The 15,713-nt window shown below is 30.2% G+C and overlaps 1 protein-coding gene across 2 annotated transcripts in view; it reads left to right on the forward strand.

Annotated features, from left to right (window-relative positions):
* Positions 1 to 2,125: 2,125 nt before the first annotated feature.
* LOC132738351 (uncharacterized) overlaps positions 2,126 to 15,713 on the forward strand; it is a 43,091-nt gene continuing 29,503 nt past the window's right edge. Inside the window, exon 1 of one of the 2 annotated variants that reach the window (XM_060725834.1) lies at positions 2,126 to 2,245. The gene's annotated coding sequence lies outside the window, so the exon portion shown is untranslated. Of the gene's footprint in view, positions 2,246 to 9,351; positions 9,611 to 15,713 lie in introns of those variants that run through there. The other variant, XM_060725835.1, reaches the window with a different exon arrangement.

Here is a 15,713-nt window from a genome sequence, read left to right on the forward strand (position 1 = left end):
GCAATTCTGTGTAAATTTTCTTTTATATTAAGATCTGTTTTTAAGGTCAATTCAAAATATCAATTTTGTTTGTTGCTAACACAGCACAACGTCTACATGTTAAGCTCTTTGGATTGATTCCACTAATAGATACGTTGCTAATGTATTATGTGAAATCGAGCATCGAATCTACATCAATAGAGATTTCAATGGTTTTGTTTAAAACATATGTCATTTTACGAATCCTTGATGTAATGGGTCTCTTTCAAGTAACATCTCAACTTCAAAGAAACCAAAATGTAACTATTGTTATAAATATACTTTTTTTCTGGAAATAGAAAAGCTATAACATTGTCTTTATTAGCCTTAATTTTCAAACGATGTCATTACAGCTTTTTTACACGTACATCATTGGGAGGTAGCAAGATTTTGTCTGGAAAGTAAAACGCTTTAATGAAAAACTCTAGTAGAATCGGTTTCGTAACATACATTTGAGAAAACATGGAATTCGAAAAAGCGCCTATGCCGTGCCTTGATCAAAAGAAAAATGGCATCCTTCAGAACCCATTAATATCAAGCCTTGTGTTGATTTGTTTTATTATTTTTTAAAGACCGTTAAAATGTACAAAAAGCCTTTGACGAAAATAAAAATTCTAATGAATAACAGCAACTATTTGCATTGTAATAAAACCTTATACCGTGTATTATGCTTTAAGTCATACATGAAAGTATTGCTGCAAAAAGTACATGTATGCTAATATTTAATGACTAATTCCACTGAGCGCGGAAGAGAGAACATCAAAATTATAATCAAATGATAAGTCTCTTGTTTGACTATTCCGCAAGGTCGGAATTCCTTTGTCTCAATTAACTTTTGGACGTTGGGTGTCTCTTGTCCCTGTTTCAGAAGTAGCACGCCACTTGCGTAGGAAATAGTTATTACCTGCAAATAAATCGGCCTAAATACAAGACAGATCAGTAAGAACTGAGCAATAGAGAAGACCAGAGCGATCACATAATATCGATTTTGAAATAGAGTATTTCGTAAACAGAATTATAAGTTTAACAGCGAGTTTTTTTTCAATAAAGACACCAATGTCAATAAAGATCGTTATTGTTCGTTTTGAATCTATATGCTTAGGTGAATGATCTTATTTTCACAAGGAAATTCAACTTACAGTAATAATTAAAGTATTGTTCCTACAGCATACTGTATTAATATCATTATAATAACATAATCTAACTATTGATAAATCTTTGCATTTTTGTCTGCTGTAATATTCATTATAAGGTAAAGACAGTTCAGAAAATGGAACATAAAGGACAGAACTTTAGCTAAAATTGTGGTTTTGTTTGGTATGCATATAGGTTTTTAAACATAGATCCGTTTCAACATGTTTTCATTTTGTGTATGAAATGAGACATCCTCAAACAAATAGTAACTGCTTATTATTTTATTTTAATTTTTGATTTTGACATTCAATAATTGGCTATAAATTGTACTATGAGACCATCCAATAAATTTCCATATTGGACGCTGTTACGTCCAATATTATTATCCTATATTGGGCAGTTAAGTGCGTCAAGGTTTTACTTTGTAACATCAATGATAAAAGTCGTTAACGACAAAAGAATGAACTTTTCTTAAAGTTTTGCAAGCGTTTTGCAAAATCAAATCTTAACAAATAAATAGTCGCAGTTCCTAAATGGCAAATTATGCCTCAGAAATGCTCTAATTTTTTATTTTTCAAGAACTGTTTAGTTTTGGTACCTTGTTACTGTTTTCAAAAATACTTATTTGTTACATACATAAACCATACAGACATACAGAAAAAAACGGGTCATTGGGATTTTCTCTGGTGCCCCGTGAAGCAAAACTATTACATGGCAGAAATCAGCCACCATTGGACATAGAAGTATTTTCTTACGTATGATTTAACAGGATATAGATTAAGTCAGTTCATATTATATTTTATAGATTCTATGACATGACTGATTTAGAAGAATCCATTAAAGGCATTGATTTTGACAATCAATGAAGGTGTCCTAGTATGTATCTAGCTAGGACAATTTTGATATCATAGCTTTAATATTTAAGACAAAGATTTTTTCCAAAATTTAAAACAAATTGTTATTTTTTTACTTCAGAGACTTTAACTATACTATGATTGATGCAAGAAGTGGAATATAAGATATATCTGCACAAGTTTGCTGAACATTTTGTGAATATACTATGGCGAAAATCTAGCTATGGAGTTATAACATTGTAAGTATTCTACTTGTTAACTTGTATAATATATATCTTCTTGGAATGTGTTTTTTATAGTAACTTTTCAAATATGAAATGTTTATATGAACTGGTTTGCGTTCGTTTTGAAAGCTAAACACAATTAGGGAAATGTTTCCATTTTCGTGTACGATTTACCTACTTATATCCAATGATAATATTTTTACATGAATATACGTGTACCAGACTTTTTATAAAATATCTATAAAAACCATTAGTTTCAATGCATCCACAAAAACAGTTTTAGATCACATTTTCCATGTACAATTTGGGATAAGAAAAAACGACTAGCCCGTATTTAAATAGAATAGGTGCATTATTTGTTGGTAATCGTATGGGCACATTTTATTCATTTCGATCAATCATAAAAATAATTATGTTGGCCTATAATCTTTTCGAACAATTAATATGTTATTTTTATATTCCTGCATTATAGGATGTACACGACGTAATTATGTCTCCCAAAATTTTTTGGAGACATATTGTTTTTGCCTTTGTCGTCCGTCTGTCCGTCCGCATTAAGCTTTTCCGGCCATGACAGGTCAAACTATTGGTGGCATTTCAACCAAACTTTACAGGAGTGATCAGTATAATCCCTTGTTGTGCCGTAACCGCACGTTCCGCTTCGCTTCACTAAATGGCCGCCAGAGCTAAAAATGGAAAGGTCTTAATATCCGGCTTGCACATGTCAAACTACTGGTGGGATTTCATCCAAACTTTAAAGGAGTGATAAGTACTACCACTAGTTGTGCACATCACCGGCATGTTCCCCTTCGCTGCATGAAATGGCCACCAGAGCTAAAAATAGAAAAATCTTGTCCATCCTTCACAGTTCAAACTACACGTGGGATTTCAACCAAATTTTATAGAAGTGATCAGTACCATCCCTAGTTGTGCACATCACCGGTACGTTCCGATTCACTGCATATACGGCCGTTAGAGCTAAAATTATAAAAAATATTGTCCGACCTTCAGAGGTATTCACAGGTCAAGCTTCTTATAGGATTTCAATGAAACTGCTCAATACTGATCATTGCCATCCGTAGTGCATTTGCCCGCATGTTCTGCATCACTGCATCAATAGTGCAACTTCAATTGTTGCAATTAGATGTATTAGTTATATATTTTTACTATGGCCCACTTTAAACGACTGTAAGCTTATATTATCCGTCACCCATAAGCTTTAGAAACTTTATATAACATTAACAAGTGTAACAAAATATAGCTTCTATTACATTTATATGTAAGATCAAGTATTAAAAACAGATACGCAATCCGAGTGAAACCTCGAGCCAACAACATGTTTCAAAACAAGGTGCTGGCGTAAATTGAACATATACAATTACAATTAACCTCCTGAATAATTTAGCAGTTGTGCTTAGCTTTATTGCATATGTGATTAACAATATGAGGGATGTAACATTGCAGCAATATCGATCACAAAGAGTACGAGGAAGTTAACATTGTACAGTTAGCTGCTGGTTTCATTTTTATAAGGTTCGGTTGCTCTCTAGCAAATGAAAATGGCATGTTGAGTGTGAACGAAGAGAACGTTATTCACTTATGTTAAATTTGGCTGTAATTATTGTGATAATAGTTTTTGGAAATCAAACTTATTGGAACAGTTGCATATTTTTCATTTGTAAGCAACAAGCTATCTATTTTAATTTCTCTGAACACTGTGTGGTGTCTTGGTTTTCAGACATTCATTAGCTTAAAAGACGGTAAATTGTTTAAAGATTTTGTAAATCATCATCTAGACATCGCTTAATTTTATTTGCAACCTAAATTAAGGATAAAATTCAAAGAAAACGTTGGTTTGAATGGAAGAACAAAAAAAAATCTTTAAAATGTGGAGAAATATTTTATGCTATCGAAAGGTATAACATTACATATGCTTGACGTCTCCTAGTATTAAGATTTATCTACAGAATGGGCATTGTATAATAGACTTTATTTTAACATTGCATGATCTTAAAATGTATGACAGTGTGAGGTTTGATTGAGCCTGTTCATTGACGGTACTGGAAAGTGCAAGGAACCGTCCACGCCCCCTAGCACCGGCTTAAGCAGAATTCAACATTTAAACACAAAAATGGTGAAATTTTGAATTTAGAAACATCCGCAGATGTGTTCATACGGCGGTTATCATGAAACCTTAATTGTGACACAGTAGTGTCATTCCATGAAAAGCGGCGTATGGTCCCCAATAAAAGAATAAAAGAAGTTTAAGTCTGACAGTCCTTATACTTCTTTCTCTAAATTGTTTCAATTTTGTTTCCCTTTATCCTTGGTCATAATGCGAAAGTTCATTAAATCTTTTAAACACTTGTTTATATTTTCTATTCAGTTAAAATAAAGATACTGTTGTTTTTGTTGTTTTGTTTTTAGCTCACCAGAACCGAAGGTTCAGGGTGAGCTATTAGTATCAAAGGGGGATACTCCGGCGTCCGTTGTCCGTCGTCATGCGTCAACAATCTTCTTCTTCTTTTAAACTTCTGGGCAGATTTACCTCAAATTTGGTCTGTAACATCATTGTTACAGTCACACTTAAAGTTGCTCATGTCATTTCAATGGGCCCGTTTAGAGGTCAACAGAGCTAAAAATAGAAAAAACCTTTAAACATCTTCTGCTACAGATGGATGATCACCAAACTTTGTCTGTAAAATTCTTGTGTAGTCTTTTATCAAGTTTGCTCATATTAATTTGATTGGCCCTTTAAAGGGGCCGCTAAAGCTAAATATAGAAATACTTTTAAAAGTCTCCTTCTACAGAACCAATTGATGGATGATCTCCAAATTTTGTCTGTAGCACACTTAGGTAGTCTTTTTTCAAGTTTGCTCATATTAATTTGATTTGCCTCTTTAAGGTGCCGCTTAAGCTAAAAATAGAAAAACCTTTGAACATCAATTCCTACAGAAATAATTGATAGATGATCACCAAACTGTGCCTGTAGCATTCTGAGGTAGCCTTTTATCAAGTTTGCTCATATTAATTTGATTGGGCCCGTTTAAGTTAAACCTTAAATGCCCAAGGTCATGGCATTTCTTCAAATTATAGTTTTAAAGATGTTCTATGCCCCAATTTAATATTAGAAAATATTGACAATGGATAATTTCTAACACTCACAAGCAGTTGTTCCTTGTGAGCGAATCAGGACCATCATGGGCCTCTTGCTTTTTTTACGAAATTGAAATAAACTCAAGCTGGGTGTCACAATTACCAGTTAAATAATTCGATAATCATATTCTTAGTCAATGCAAAGTTTATTTATCTGTAATAGAGTTTTCATTATTTTCATTTTATGTTACCTTAAAATATACGGCCTAAAAATTGGCAAACACATTCTAGATCATGATTTTGTTAAAATACATAAAATAGATTGTTGTATAAGAGAGTATAGAATGATATACTGTCTGAAATTTGTGAAAATATAGAAGCTGTACATAAACAGTCAATTTGTATCATATAATAATTCAGTCTTGCTGGAAACCAAACCAAACCAATTAAAATAGAATTTCATTTAGTTAAATTTAATACAGAAATACTGTGCAGCAATAATCAATATTTTCAAATATCAAAGTTGAGCATGGAATATCTATACAATGCAGTATTTGATACCTAATCTTAGATATTTTTCTGTTTGAAGTTCTCTATTCAATGGGTTGCATATCAATAAATAAATAAATTGAATTTTACTATATTTATTACTATCCCAATGGTATAAAAATTGTTTATCGAATTTTTTACACTAACGCCCATAACAGTAGTATTGCTCAGATGTGTTTTTCTATTCTATCATTTTTCTTACGTATATAAACTATAATTATTGTGTGTCAATGCATAACGCGATAGTCTTGATCATAATGATGTTGTACAAAGGCTTTTTCTATTTCATCTATGTTATAAAAGGCTATGTTAATTGTAATATTTCCAAATATCTACATATAACAACAGCGCGTAGGCAGTATTATTATACGTTTGATATATTTATCATTTTCACAACGACGGTTAAGTAACAGATGCTTCAATATCTATGCATATTTTAACAGTTTTGCTGTCATGTGGTGGTTATTTGTTATATAATGTCAAACATATAAAACCATCTGAAATTTTATAAAATAGAAAATGTTTGAAGAGTACTTTTGTATTACGTTTCATATTACGTACACGTTATCAAAGCTGTTCATTTGAATAAATGATAAATAAATAAAAATAGTAAAATGATATACATAGCATTGTATGTCACTCGGTAAAAGTCCATTTCATCAGTTATCATTTATATTATTTTATTTTCATTTTCACTTTATTTACTTGTATATTTTACATACAAACACTTAAACTTAACAAATACTCTAATTAATGTGTGTATAGAATAAAAATCTGGAGTGAGATCTGAGAAGTATATTTTTTACATTCAGTAGAGAAACATAGGGTCATGTTCATCTTTGTTCTTATTTTTTAGTATCATTTTTTTTCTTCTTAATAAACCCTGCTAGTTACCTGTGGCTGGCAAAGTTGAAAAATGTGCCGCGCCTTCAAACGATATTTGCCAAGTCTATATCTACAAGTTTACTATTTTTGTTGATTTTCTTTTCTACTATCCTTGTTATATTTGAATGTTTTAGTTTCTTAGAATATCGCATCAATTCTGTGTCTGGTTAGAAATATCAAAGGGTGCATATGGCGAAGATAACACGTTTGGAATTAAAACAAAAGAACAACAAAAAACAACAACAAAAACATACAAACAAACAACAAACAAAAACAAACAATCAATTGAAAAAAGAAAACTATTAATTTTAGGGTAATACAAGGAACTGTTGACAAAGTATTTTAATATATCAAGAACATAAAAGCCCAAACAAATTAAGTAAATTCATACAAAAATTCAAAAGTACAAAATGTCAGCTTGTTAACATGAGTTGATTTTTTTTATAAATGTACATTTAATCATTTAAATGTACATCAGTCAGTGGCCATTTTGAAAATTAAAAATTGTCAACACACATATTTGCAACCATAATTGTACAAAAAACATACTTTGATATTCCTTCGGATATCAAATATAGACATTCGTTTAAAATTACCAAAAGATAACACGTTCTTTTGTGTTGTTTACATCTAAAACCATGTAGTAGAGCTACTTTCAGTCAGGTTATTATAAATATTAGCCAAGGAGTTCCGATTGAACATTATACTTTATTTTTCAATTTCATTGATTAATTTTCATAGAAAATATATTGCGTTCCCTCTAATGGTTAGATTCATAACATTGCGATACCTCATTGATGTTTATCTGTTTCCATAATATCCAAATGTATAAGAACGATTCAAACAAATGGTACAACAAATGTCTATTGTATCCTTTCAACCTGTCCTCAAATTAACGCAAATCAATCCTATAACATGATAATTTGCTCTTTTCATTGACGCATTGGCATTGTTGAGTACATCACCAGGGTAATTACTCATGTTAAATATATTGATGTTGCAGAATAAATGCTGAAATCCGATCAATTTGTACATTAACTATTTGTATTAATTGATTGGCACTAGTTATCTAGTTATATTATTATATTTTATTGCGCATAAAAGTATGTGGCAACTATTTTATGGCAAATATTTATAATACAACCAAACTGTAAAAACGCATAGATAGTCCCTTATCAAATACAAAGGAATTTGTTTTTATTTTCATTATCAATGTATATATACCTCTACTATCTATGAATGAAACGTGAAAATAGAATATGTTTTAGTGTCATGTTTAACTATTATAAATGAATACAGGCAGAATACAAATACATAATAATCCTCAAGTAAATACAAAGAATCAATAGCTTAACGTTTGTACATTTACAAGTAAGAATATTTAACAATTAGAACATTGTATCATTGTTTGTCAAATAGAACTAGAACTATATCAAGTTTTGGACTGGGCTTTCTTTAGGGATTCTATTTTCCTCTCTTTTGTTGCAGTTTGAAAAGATATACTAGACAAACAAAAGATTAACATGCTTTCAATTATTTCAGTCTGTATATGATCGACTGGATGGGAATGTATTCTTTTGCTCACTTTCGATTAGAAATTCTTTTGCATGTAAACCCCAAAGCGTTGTTGTTTACATTAATTAAAGAGGAAGAATTGACGAATAACAACAGGAAACTGTTTTTACCTTGATCAAATTATTTTGAAATGCAGTAAAAAATTACAAACTAATGACGAATTATAGAAAGATTAAATGCATTTCTTAGTTAAATTTCGGACATAATTATTTGAGTGATTTTATAAATTATTTGTAATTTCAAAGCATCATTTTCTAGACAATTGATGGTAAAATTGTTGGTGTGAACATTTACATGTTTTGTTGTTTATCTTCTATATCAAGTATCTATAGGATTGCATATTCATCTACAGGAATTTATGTAATATTGTCTTGTGGCATCAAAATTACTTCTTTTTCAGTTGTGGTCAACTATGTTAAAATTATAGTACATGTACATATAACTTATAACCGTATTAATAACTAAGTTCTGACCGACCATAGAAGTAAAATAACTTTTAAGACATTCTTATTCGGGAAATATGCAGTTATATTTCATGTATTGCCTTTGGTTCTCCTTTCATCACCTATATACGTATATAGAATAAGATGAGTTTATTTTGTTATGTCTTAATTGATTTTTTCCTTTTTGAATTGCTATTGAAGATTAGTTATTTACTTTTCTGATTGAACATTCTCTGAAGTTATTTATTCATCAGTTAGACTTTTCATGATAATTGTTTGTTGTTTTTTTCTTATTTGGTAATTAGATTGCAATACAAGCTATAAATTAAACATGTTGCCTAAGTAATTAGCATATTTATTTTTCTTAATTTAACCGAACATTGTATTGTTGGTTAAAGGAGTATTTGTCCTTTCTCTTTAAATACTGTATTTAACTTCGATCATCTTCAACCGCTACTCTGAAAAAGCAATATTGTATCTGCAAGAACTCGACTATTGTATATCGTACACTCCATTGATCAATGAAATAAAAATTCATTCTGTAGCTGGCGTCGGAGGAATTAATAGTATTCAAATAGCACAGAAAAAATAAACTTGTAGATACGCTGTCATTATTTGTCTTTTTACTTTACATTATCGGAAAACAGTTAAACTATACTATATTATGGATTAGCAGTTACTTGTCCCACTTTTTATTAGGCAAGTGCGTTGTTGTCTGTCATATATGTATGACGAAAGTTTACAAGCATGTTAAATTCAACTTTGGATATTAAATATAAATGGTGGTAAAGGAAGGATGTTAATATGTGGATAATACACCATAACAATAACTGTAAGTTATCTTCAATTACAGTCGTTTGTTAAAAAGAGTAACACGAGGGTAATAACAAGAATCGCATACATATCCCTTCAATAATTTCCCCCCCCCCCTAAAAATAGGTTAAGGAGATAAGCAGATAGAAATAATTTTCTTTTAAGATTTTGTCAAAACAAAACCTTCTTATTCAGTATACTGGTTTCAACATAAGCAAAGCATTCATTTTTATCTTAATTTTTCTATTTTCTCTTTTGCACAACTCTAACGTAACAGAAAATCTCTTGTTTTCGGGTTGAGCCTTAGAGTATGTATGTACCTCAGAGACATATATATATATAATAATAGAAATAATTTATCAAAAATGATATCGTGACATAATTGCTGGTGGACAAAAAAAATCATATGTGAGTTGACAACGAAAAACACTAATATGAACGTGTATTAATATGTCTAAAACACTGAGGTTTCTTTTACAATCTTCAAGTGCAATTATTTGCACAGTTGTTCAAATTGCAAGTGATTTCGTATGTTCAGCACATCCGATTAGTATATTGATCATAGAAATAAGAGACTAATTGGAATGCTGGCGGGCGGTTAAGGAATAATTTGTCTGTGTTTTATTTAGACTGTTTTGATCTTTTTGCATTTTATTCGATGTCGTTTGATATCAACTCCCATCTTTGACTTTTATAACCTCCAATGGCTACTATTTTGTTTTATAATATCATTGACATTTAGTATGTTTTTGGTTAGTATTTTGGCTTTCATTTGGCAAAACGTTTTTTGCACGTATTTGAGTAATTAAAAGAGAGACTGATCATTGTGGCAGCCGTAACTTCGCTTCGTTAAAAATATCACTTATTTAGCTTGATAAAAAAACAAATGACGTCATATTAAGGCTGTTGCGAAATTTTAAGTACTTTTAATGAAAATATGGACTTTTGTTCTTACATAATTTTAAAAGATATTTTACGAAGAGATTATTACGATAATCTAGACATAACACACTAGGACAACATCGTTAATACGTATAACGCTTTCTTGACAATGTGTTTTCGTAGTAAGCGTACAGAGTACAACAAACAAATCAAGAAAAATGATGGTTTGGTACAATACCAAGTTTGTATAAAAATCTTTAAATGAATAAAAATTTAAAAAATCATGAAAGGTTTACAAATATGTGAATCAACCTAATTTAATTCAAACATCAACATTCTATCAATAACCAAATTAGTTCAGGATCTGTGCCAAAACTATCAGCTTGACCATAATGTTTTGTTGTTTCTGTATAAAATGCTTTAACACAATACCGATCTTCAGTACGGTCAGTTTACCATTGAAGGTGTCGCAAAATTATAGTTTTTTTTGTATAACTTAATTTATAATGTTATTATAATTATGTTATTTCTAAAACATCCTACATGTACGCAACATTCTGGATATGACACTTGTGATAGTTCCACTAATATAACTATACTAACAATTGTTATATTGTTATTACTAATCTACTTGTCTGTTGTTTTTGTGCAGGCCGTATTACCATTTTTCTCAAAAGTGTGCAGCTTCAATTGTTGTAATTAGATGTATTTGTTATATCTATTTTACCGGGCCCAGTATAAACGACTGTTAGCTTAATAATATATTATCCGCCATTCATAAGCTTTAGAAACTATATGTAACATTAACAAGTGTAATAAAATATAGCTTCTATGATATATATATATATGAAAGATCACGTATTAATAACAGAAACGCAATCCGAGTGAAACCTCGAGCCAACAACATGTTTAAAGAAAAGTTCTGGCGTAAATTGAACATATACAATTACAATTAACCTCCTGAATAATTAAGCAGTTGTGCTCAGCTGTATTGCATATGTGATTAACAATATGAGGGATGCAAAATTGCAGCAATATCGATCACAAAGAGTATGAGGAAGTTAACATTGTACAATAAGCTGCTGGTTATATTTTTATAAGGTTCGGTTGCACTCTAGCAAAGAAAAATGTCATGTTGAGTGTGAACGAAGAGAACGTTATTCACTGATGTTAAATTTGGCTGTAATTATTGTGATAATAGTTTATGGAATTCAAACTTATTGGAAACAGTTGCATATTTTACAGTTGTAAGCAACACGCTATATATTTAAATTTCTCTGAAAACTGTGTGGTGTCTTGGTTACCAGACATTTATTAATTTGAAATGCGGTAATTTTTTTAAAGATATAGTAAATCATCCAGACATCGCTTCATTTTATTTGCCACCAAAATAAAGGATAAAATTTAAAGAAGACGTTGGTTTGAATAGAAAAACAAAAAAAAATCTTTAAGAAAATGGAGGATTTTTTTATGCTATTGAAAGGTATAACATTACATGTGCTTGAAGTTTACAAGTATTAAGATATATCTACAGAATGGGCAATGAATAGGACTTTATTTTAACATTGCATGATCTTAAAGTGTTTGACAGAAATATTTTTTACTGCAAATCAATGGAGGGTCAGTGAGCCCTTAAATTTGATTGGTGTTTGCAACTTCGATTATTCCAAGATCAGATAACTTTATACATAAGTCTGACAGTCCTTATACTTCTTTCTCTAAATTGTTTCAATTTTGTTTGCCTTTATCCTTGGTCATAATGCAAAAGTTCATAAAATCTTTTTAACACTTGTTTTCATTTTCTATTCTGTTAAAATAAAAATACTGTTGTTTTTGTTGTTTTGTCTTTAGCTCACCAGAATCAAAGGTTCAGGGTGAGCTATAAGTATCAAAGGGGGATACTCCGGCGTCCGTTGTCATGCGTCAACAATCATCTTCTTCTCTTTAACTTCTGGGCAGATTTACCTCAAATTTGGTCTGTAGCATCATTGTGACAGTCACACTTAAATTTGCTCGTCATTTCAATGGGCCCTTTTTAGGGGTCAACAGAGCTAAAAATAGAAAAGCCTTTAAACATCTTCTGCTACAGATGGATGATCACCAAACTTTGTCTGTAGCATTTTTGGGTAGTCTTTTATCAAGTTTGCTCATATTAATTTGATTGGCCCTTTTTAGGGGCCGCTAAAGCTAAATATAGAAATACCTTTAAAAGTCTCCTTCTACAGAACTAATTGATGGATGATCACTACATTTTGTCTGTAGCATTTAGGTAGTCTTTTTTTTGCAAGTTTGCTCATATTAATTTGATTTGCCCCTTTTAGGTGCCGCTAAAGCTAAAAATAGAAAAACCTTTGAACATTATTTCTTACAGAAATAATTGATAGATGATCACCAAACTTTGTCTGTAGCATTCTTAGGTAGTCATTTATCAAGTTTGCTTTTATTAATTTGTTGGGCCCGTTTAAGTTAAAGCTTAAATGCCCCAGGTCATGGCATTTCTTCAAATTATAGTTAAAAGATATTCTATGCCCCAATTTAATATTAGAAAATATTGACAATGGATAATTTCCAACACTAACAAGCAGTTGTTTCTTGTGAGCGAATCAGGACCATCATGGCCCTCTTGCTTTTTTTACGAAATTGAAATAAACTCAAGCTGGGTGTCACAATTACCAGTTAAAGAATTCGATAATCATATTCTAAGTCAATGCAAAGTTTATTTATCTGTAATAGAGTTTTCATTATTTTCATTTTATGTCACCTTAAAGTATACGGCCTAAAAATTTGCAAACACATTCTAGATCATGATTTTGTTAACATACATAAAATAGATTGTTGTATAAGAGAGTATAGAATGATATACTGTCTGAAATTTGTGAAAATATAGAAGCTGTACATAAACAGTCAATTTGTATCATATAAGAATTCAGTCTTGCTGGAAACCAAACCAAACCAATTAAAATCGAATTTCATTTAATTAAATTTTGTGACAGAAATACTGTGCAGCAATTATCAATATTTTCAAATATCAAAGTTGAGCATGGTATATCTATACAATGCAGTATTTGATACCTTATCTTAGTTATTTACCTGTTTGAAGTTCTCTATTCAATGGGTTGCAAATCAAATCACATTATATTGTTGTACACTTCACTCACATAATTTAATGTATTTTTTTACAAATAACAGTAGGTCGAGTGTTGTTGTTGTTGATGATGCTATATGGGTGCTATCAATAAAAAAAATGAATTTTACTATATTTATTACTATCCCGATGGTATAAAATTTGTTTATCGAATTTTTTACACTTACGCCCATAACAGAAGTATTGCTCAGATGTGTTATTCTATTCTACCATTTCTTACGTATATAAACTATAATTATTGTGTGTCAATGCATAACGCGATAGTCTTGATCATAATGATGTTATATTTGATGTATAAAGGTTTTTTCTATTTCATTTATGTTATAAAAGGCTATATGTTAATTGTAATATTTCCAGATATCTACATATAACAACAGCGCGTAGGCAGTATTATATATTTATCATTTTCACAACGACGGTTTAGTAACAGATGCTACAATATCTATGAATATTTTAACAGTTTTGCTGTCATGTGGTGGTTGCTTGTTATATAATGTCAAACATACAAAAAAACATCTGTAATTTTATCAAATAAAAATGTTTCAAGAGTATTATTGTATTACATTTCATATTACGTACACGTTATCAAAGCTGTTCATTTGAATAAATGATAAATAAATAAAAATGGTAAAATGATATACATAGCATTGTGTGTCACTCGGTACAAGTCCATTTCAACAGTTATCATTTATATTATTTTATTTTCATTTCAACTTTATTTACTTGAATATTTTACATACAAACACTAAAACTTAACAAATACTCTAATTAATGTGTGTATAGAATAAAAATCTGGAGTGAGTTCTGAGAAGTATATTTTTTACATTCAGTAGAGAAACATAGGGTCATGTTCATCTTTGTTCTTATTTTTAGTAACATTTTTTTTCTTCGTAATAAACCCTGCTAGTTACCTGTGGCTGGCAAAGTTGAAAAATGTGCCGCGCCTTCAAACGATATTTGCCAAGTCTATATCTACAAGTTTACTATTTTGTTGATTTTCTTTTCTACTATCCTTGTTATATTTGAATGTTTTAGTTTCTTAGAATATTGCATCAATTCTGTGTCTGGTTAGAAATATCAAAGGGTGCATATGGCGAAGATAACACGTTGGGAATTAAAACAAAAGAACAACAAAAAACAACAACAAAAACATACAAACAAACAACAAACAAAAACAAACAATCAATTGAAAAAAAGAAAACTATTAATTTTAGGTTAATACTAGGAACTGTTGACAAAGTATTTTAATATATCAAGAGCATAAAAGCCCAAACAAATTAAGTAAATTCATACAAAAAGTCAAAAGTACAAAATGTCAGCTTGTTAACATGAGTTGATTTTTTTTATCAATGTACATTTAATCATTTAAATGTACATCAATCAGTGGCAATTTTGAAAATTAAAAATTGTCAACACACATATTTTCAACCATAATTGTACAAAAAACATACTTTGATATTCCTTCGGATATCAAATATAGACATTCGTTTAAAATTACCAAACGATTACACGTTCTTTTTTGTTGTTTACATCTAAAACCATGTAGTAGAGCTACTTTCAGTCAGGTTATTATAAATATTAGCCAAAGAGTTCCGATTGAACATTATACTTTATTTTTTCAATTTCATTGATTAATTTTCATAGAAAAATATATTGCGTTCCCTCTAATGGTTAGATTCATAACATTGCGATACCTCATTGATGTTTATCTGTTTCCATAATATCCAAATTTATAAGAACGATTAAAAAAAATGGTACAACAAATGTCTATTGTATCCTTTCAACCTGTCCTCAAATTAACGCAAATCAATCCTATAACATGATAATTTGCTCTTTTTGTTGACGCATTGGCATTGTTGAGTACATCACCTGGGTAATTACTCATGTTAAATATATTGATGTTGCAGAATAAATGCTGAAATCCGATCAATTTGTACATTAACCATTTGTATTAATTGATTGGCACTAGTTATCTAGTTATATTATAATATTTTACGGTACATAAAAGTATGTGGCAACTATTTTATGGCAAAGATTTATAATACTACCAAACTGTAAAAACGCATAGATAGTCCCTTATCAAATACAAAGGAAT

The sequence above is a fragment of the Ruditapes philippinarum genome, unplaced genomic scaffold (assembly GCF_026571515.1).
Source record: "Ruditapes philippinarum isolate M1 unplaced genomic scaffold, ASM2657151v2 ctg1612_1_1_1_1, whole genome shotgun sequence".
NCBI lineage: Eukaryota > Metazoa > Mollusca > Bivalvia > Venerida > Veneridae > Ruditapes > Ruditapes philippinarum.